Below are 7,381 nucleotides of genomic sequence, written 5' to 3' on the forward strand. Positions count from 1 at the left end.
CCCTATAAAGGATGAGAGACAGTCTAACTATTTCACTTCTGCATTCAAATTCTTCTGATTGATGATAGGTATATATTTATGGGCATGAATTACATTTTCATTCCCTTCCTCCAAAAGGAATTAGCAGTATTAATTCCACTCAAGAAGTTCAGTTAGAGATTTCCCTGTAAAAAATTGAGCAGAGGTAGAATTAAGCAAAGAATTTCCTAGATATCTTACTCTTTGTCAGTCTTCAAATTCCTTATCTAGTTTACCTGGGTGTTTTTACTAAGAGATTCATATGATAATCACCAGTGATCTTCTTACAAGTTTTCCAGATGATCATTAGCTGCTTGATGTTGGAAGACTTCACAGGATATTCTGAGTTGGAAGGGACCCACAATGATCATCGAGTCCAGCTCTTACATGAATGGCCCATACAGGGATCAAACCCACAACCTGAGTGTTATTGGCACCGTGTTCTAACCAACTAAACTAATCTCAGGGTGTTGTAACATCAAAAATAAATTTATATTTATTCCTAGTGTGAAGAACAACCTTGTAGTCGTCTCCATGCTGTTGACAGAAAATACTGTGCACAATAGTAGACACAGAATCAATATAACATTTCTCCAATGAGTAGAAATCTATCTGAAGATAGTTACTTTATCAGAAATACCACTAAAATTATGGTCAGAGAAAGACATGAGATAAAACCCTCTTGGCATGAAATGTTAAATAGCACATAGGTTTTCCCTTTTTTGCAACTCTAGACCTTCACAGTTTGCTTTTTCCACATTTCCATAAAATAATCCAAGTTTTCTCTTTTTCGAGGATGTTTACAGGGTCCACAAGAAAGAGTTGCATTGTGGTGGATAAGACCAGTTTTAATTCTGCTGGAAGAACAACTATTCATGATTAACAGCTCCTGAGTCTGTGTGTTTACTATTTATTTTGAAAATTGTCAGCACAGAAGTTTTCTTACAGTTTAGAAAAACATTAATATTAGTATTACTGTGATATAAAAGTAGTAACATCTACAATCTTGCAATGACATCACTTTGGGCATCTCAGGAATTTGTTGTTCTATAGCGATTAAGCACTGCCCTCATACTTTTAGAATTTACTTCAGGCTTGACTTTGAATACCAAGATCGTGTTTCTAATAACCTCAGGCCAGAACTGAAGTGTCTTTCTGTTGATACCACAGATTGTCTTTGTCAGGCTGTGTTTAGAGGCCAAGAAAGAGGAGTCTACAGTTGCAGGAGACCAGGATAAGGTGGTTTTTTGTGGTGGTGATGGTGGTTTTTTCTGCTTAGGTGATGTCTAAAAATACTCAAGAATCCAGGAGTGATATTCCAGTTTTGCTTGATGAACATTCCGCATTTAAGTACCCTATGGTGGAATAAGCATGCTGTTGTTATAATAGAAGCAGACCAACTTTTTAATCTTTTTGAAAACTCCTTGAATTCTCACTGTGCTAGTCTACTTTTGCAGTGGTGAAAGACATCATACGACTGGGTTTCCACAGTTCCCATTTCCATGTTACAAAACAATATTTTATAAGACATCCACAAATGAAAAACAGGATTAGTGTCCTAATTTGTATTAGCTGTGTAGTACTCTCCAATGGCCTTCCCAAAGTGCAGCATTGGCAAATATTTTTACAATATTAATGTTGTTTTGCAAAAATATAAACTCCTCATAGAATAATGGTTTGCTTTCTTATTAACACAGGATAAAAATGTAGATAAGTAACTATCAGTGGGACCTTGCAAAAGACATGTATCCTTTACTCTTTCCGAGGAACAAGATGTCATTGAAAACTCACAGACCTTTTCACGTAGATAGCTGGTCTAAATCTGCTCTTTAGGAAGAAGAGGGGTATGAAGAAGTGAATGAGGAAGAACGTTATCAAAGAAAAGGGTGTATCCTTTCAATTTGTATATTTGAATAAAAAATACAGAGCTATCAAAAGATTTTCCTGTCTTTTCAAATATAGTAACTTTTTCAGTTTCGATCACTCCAGTGGAGGCCACCAGGATGATTAGAGGGATGAAGCACCTCTCCTACCTGAGAGAATCGGTATTCAGCCTGGAGAAGGGAAGGTTTTGGGGAGATCTCACTGCAGCCTTCCAGTACCTGAAGGGAGCCTACAAGAAAGCTGTGGAGAGACATTTTACAAGGGCATGTAGTGACAGGACAAGGGGCAATGGCTTCAAATTCAGAGAGAGTAGGTTTAGGTTAGATATTAGGAAGAAATTCTTGACTGTGAATATGGTGAGGCACTGGAACAGTTTGCCCAGAGCAGTTGTGAATGCCCCGTCCCTGGAAGTGTTCAAGGCCAGGTTGAATGGGGTTCTGAGCAACCTGATCTAGTGGAAGGTGAGCCCTACCCATAGCAGGGATGTTGAAACTAGATGATCTGTAAGGTCACTTCCAACTGAGACCATTCTATGATTCTATGATTAGCTGCTAAATGTAAAAATCATGCTATTATTTGATTTTATGTGATAGTGTGAATATCCAGCATCCAGTCTTTGAGGAATTCTATAACATCATTCGATGTTGAACACCGAGAAGTGCTTGCAAGTAGTAGGTGCTACAATACAGACAGTAGCACATTAAGGGTAATAATGAAATTTCCTTTCCTGTGAGTTGATCAGGCAAATATAACTAAAGAAGTGTCAAACTGATTTACTCACACCTGTAGAAATCTTGAACCTAGGTTGACTTTGCATTCTGTCAAAGTAAAAGAAAAGCTGAAAATACACTGCTGATGATGATAGTATGTAAACCATATTTATTGTATCAGGTCACAGAATCACAGAATGACTGACATGGAATGGACCTCTGCTCCAACCTTGCTCAAGCAGGGCCACCCATTGTCCAAGACCATGTTGAAATGACTTTTGAATATCTCTAAGAAGAGAGACTATACAACTTCTCTGGGCAATCTCTTCCAGTGCTCAGTCACCCTCACAGTAAAAAAGTGTTTCGTGATGTTCAGAGGGAACCTCTTGTGTTTCAGTTTGTGCCCATTGCCTCATATTCAAAAGTACCTGTCTTAAAATGGAAGAACGTCCTTAAATAAATATTTTTCTTTTAGATACTCAGGTCTAGCAAAAGCATCTAAAATCTAAGTGTTGGATATTAAACTTAATATGATGCACAATGAAAGTTAAGAAACTAAAAATGGGATATATGATGAAAGAATGTGCTGAACAGTGAGTGACCTACACTAAGCCAAAGGGACACACTGAGACTAAGGTTATGTATTAAATGTCACCCTGTCTGGACTTTATATTCCATTTGCCCTGGAATCCAAAGCACCATTCTTTCTTCCAAGGAACATCATTGAGCATACACTTTAGCCACCCTTTTAAAACAATCACTCTGAATTCACGTTTTCCTTCATATGTAACTGAGAAAAGGCATGCTACTGCTAATTTTCAGCTACTTCCCAACACTTAATTTAAAACTCTACTGAGACTTTATTTTTTTAGTGCTTTGACAGTAATTTGATGGTTTGTAAAGTGTCAGAGGAGTACTTGAGAGGCTGAGAACTAAGTGGTGTCTAATATTAAATGTTCATGAAATGAAGACAGAGAAAATTCACACACTTGAGAACAACTTTATCCAAAGGCTTGGCTGCTCTGTATGTGAGAACAGCTGATTGTAATCCCAGACAGTGATGCTGACATGCAGCTGACTCCAAGGGATCAGAATGATGAAGCTCTGTATGACAGTAAATGAAACACTGCCAGCTTCATACCTGCAAACTTGACTGTTTTTTTTTGAAAGAACCTGCATATTTTCATCTACATTCCAACTAGCACTTTCCAAAAAGTCAGCACAAATAGGCCAATCTTAAAGAGTGGCAAATTTTAGATATCTAAACCCCAATGGACTAAATGATGCCTTGAATAACTGGCAATTACATGAGCTACTTGAAGACTACAGCTCTATGTAATTTCTCTGTTAGCTGACAATCCCTGTTCAGATCTAGCCATGCTGTCACTTCTCTGATTCACTCTTCAGCTTGCCTTCTCTACTGTACTGGTTGTTTGCTCTTTTCCCCCTCCTTGTATCCTTAACTCCTCATCTTAATCCTTCTACTCCCATTAGCTTTTTATCCAAGTATGCTCATCTCACTTCCAGTTTGGCTCCAGATTGGGTTTAGCTGGAAGAATCAAGCGTGTCATCAAGCCCCAGCAGAGCAATTTTGAGTCTAACATAAGCAGACGTTTCCTATAAACCTGATACCTGGGTTATATCCATGATGTAAAGATGACAAATGGCTCATTAAATAATAGACTTCATAAATGCATTATCACTTCAGTGAAATGTTCCATAGCATTTTTGAAAAGGCAATAAGAAGTGAACTGTAGTGCAATTCTCTGCTGAGCTTCATAGCCAGACCTAGTTCTAGGTCCATGTAAGATGCTGAAAAAACAAGTTGGCACATGATATCACCACCAGATGTTATATCCATCACCAGAGATATAACTTGATGTATTTCTTGTGGTTGATGGGCTGAAGAGCTAATCAAACCGTTATTCCTCTTTGTGTAAAAGTAGTGATACATCTGTTAGGAATTGCACTAAACCTTTGGGATTTTCAAATGCAGCAATGCTGTTTTGCAGATGTAGCTCATTATACATTGCTAGATAATGAAGATTTAGATTTTGGGGGGTGAAGGGAGAGGAATGTATTCCATATTTTGTTTTCTTAGTATTATAACTAAATTTCTTTATATTATATCCCACTTAGCAAAGGAGAGGCTTGGAAAAGAAACTTTTTATCTGGTTTATTTTTTTTTTTGAGAAGTGCCAACTACTTCTCACACTGATCCCTTTACACAGCTCTTGCCATGTAAATGTCACAATATTTCAAAGATGAGATGAACTGACTGTGGTAAAGAGTTGGTCTTATACATTGTCCAGCACACAACAACAATGCAGGAATTTTGTTAGTGATGCAAAAATCATATTTTAATAATTGCCATTCGACCTCTGAAATGCAGAAACAAAAGATAACTTCAGGTCAACTTGATATTCTCTTGACAATAGATGCAGATTGTTCTCTTCGAAATTTTATAGTTCCAAAGAAATGCAAAAAAATAATTTCAATGGAATAAATAGGTCTGAAACCTAGTTGTTTGGAAATTCCAGTGTATATGTCTTGGAGCTCAGCTGTAGCATGTAAAGGAGAGGAACATTCAGGGTTGTAAAGCCTGCAAACACAGCTGGCCATGGAGTTCTCTCCTTTAGAACATTATTTACCCAACCATATTATTTTTAGGGCAGCAGCTCAGGATGATTGGTGAAGCAACTGGTCTTTACATTTGCTGCTGAAATGTGTGTCTCTTGGACAAAATTTCTTGTCTCTGACAAATGTTTTTTGCTGTATATACTATGTCCTCTCTATTCCCAGCAGTAGTTAAGAAACACCTTACCTCATTCACCTAACTGTGATGACATTTCAGGTCAATTTATGAAAATAATTCAGACAAAACCTTGTATATCTTAATGTGGGAAAGCTCTGGTCAGCCTGTGAAGACATTTTAAAACACATTTTTAAAGTAAAAGTTTTTGCTTGACCACATGAGAAATCCTGGATATGAAAGCATCAGGATAGGGGTTGCCAATATCGAGGTTCTGTAGTTTGGTCTGTAACAGCCCATGACCTCTGCATAAAGGAAGATTCATTATATCTTGTCTTTAAGAAACAATAACTACATAAGAAACAATAACTACGTAAGAGAAGCTCCATCTTGAGTCAACTTGGGGATTTCTTGTAATGGATGGCACCATCTCTGAGGCCATGAGAACATATATGAGCAGAGCAGCAGACAGAGCCCTGCAGCTTAGCAGGGTCTCCTCACGTGTTCCTGATCCCTTCCTGAGACTTTGCTGGAGCTACAAAGTCACTGTTGGTAGATGAAGTCCAGTCAGCCTGCTCGCAGGCTCAGGGCTGCAGACATAGAGTTCCTCTTTTCAGCCTAAAAACAGACAGGTGCCTATCTTTCAAAGAAGGGAATGCAGATTACAAAGGATTTTGCCACATTTCATTACATTGAGAGGAAGCAAAAAGCATGGCTGGTGATATTTGTGGATGTGAAGTAGTTTGCCTGTTAATTTCAAGGGCATTTACAGCAAGCTGAACATCTCTCTGTCTGAATAAAAGCCCGTTTTGTGGGCTGCCGTTTGAACTTGGCCACTTTTTTTTCCCAGAGATGTTTTGCTCTTAAACTTCAAGTATGTCTTTTCCCCAGTAAAAGAATTTAGGAACTTGAAACAACCTCATGAATTTCCTCTAACTCCTGCTAAAACTGCCTAGTTTACTACACTGAATTGCACACAGGTTTGAGTTCTCTCTTCAGTTTCTGGTTTACAGGACAGGTCTGAAAATTACATTCATAAATCTTTAATGCACCCCCAAAACAGGACACTGGGCAAGCTACTGTGTGTTGATTTTAAGCCTTGAAAGTCTCACGACATTTTTATTTGCTTCACAGAAAGCAGCAATTGTATGTTTAGCTATTTGTTTTGCAGTTGAAAAAATCAGAAATATTTTTTTCTTATTAACCAGACCAGTTTGTGGACACCAGGGAGTCCTTATAAACCAGCTTTTTTCAATATTCTGCTTTCTTCCAGATGGCTGAGAAAAATAATGCATCTGTTCCAAATCTCGGGAGACCTACACATTACAGACGTCACTGGAGCCCTAAAACAGCTATGTTGTGTAAAGCTGGAAATGTTTCAAGAGTTCCCATAATTATTAACTCATATGACATTCACTTGAGAAACATAACAGCTTGGAACAAATTATCTTTTCTAACCTAGCTAACTGCAACTAGATTTTCCTCAGTGTGTATGTGTGTGTAGAGTGGTAAGAAGGCAGCAGGGTAGACAGATGGGTTGAACAGTGTCTTGTACTGCACCAAAAAGGGACAGAGATGGTTCCCAGCAGCCCAAGATCTATGACTGGGAATGAGGTAATTGGGTTACCAGCCCCAGGTTTTACTTTTCTCTGGTGGTTTGAGCTGTAGTATCCATTGATTTAAATTGTCAGCAATACATGAGGAGAGAGCAAGTTCTAAATAACTCAAAGCAGATCCCTTCTGCCAGAATGAACTCCCTTGCTTACTTTTTTGAAGATATTTCATCAGGAAAATCCTCTGTGCAACACACTTCACATTCAAGGACTTTCTGGGAAACCATTATGACCTCATGGTGGATATTTTAGCTTGTTTCTACCTGGGGCATAGCCAACATCATTTATGTTTCCTTAACAGGGCATTTTATAAAAGTTTTAAAAGAATTTTCAACAACGTTTTATCCCCACTTAAACAACAGAAAATGTTCTCCCTTAAAGATTCTAGTTTGTTTTATTATGTT

General features: G+C 38.0%; 1 long non-coding RNA gene across 1 annotated transcript; it reads right to left on the reverse strand.

The window, feature by feature from the left end:
- Positions 1-2,106: 2,106 nt before the first annotated feature.
- On the reverse strand, positions 2,107-7,180 carry LOC108506620. The gene is made up of 3 exons (XR_001877818.1): positions 7,131-7,180; positions 5,437-5,531; positions 2,107-2,142 (listed from the first exon to the last, which is right to left on the reverse strand). It is a non-coding gene; the product is annotated as an uncharacterized LOC108506620 (long non-coding RNA).
- Between the last annotated feature and the right edge of the window lie 201 nt (positions 7,181-7,381).

The sequence above is a fragment of the Lepidothrix coronata genome, unplaced genomic scaffold (genome assembly GCF_001604755.1).
Source record: "Lepidothrix coronata isolate B3197 unplaced genomic scaffold, Lepidothrix_coronata-1.0 Scaffold222, whole genome shotgun sequence".
Classification (NCBI taxonomy): domain Eukaryota; kingdom Metazoa; phylum Chordata; class Aves; order Passeriformes; family Pipridae; genus Lepidothrix; species Lepidothrix coronata.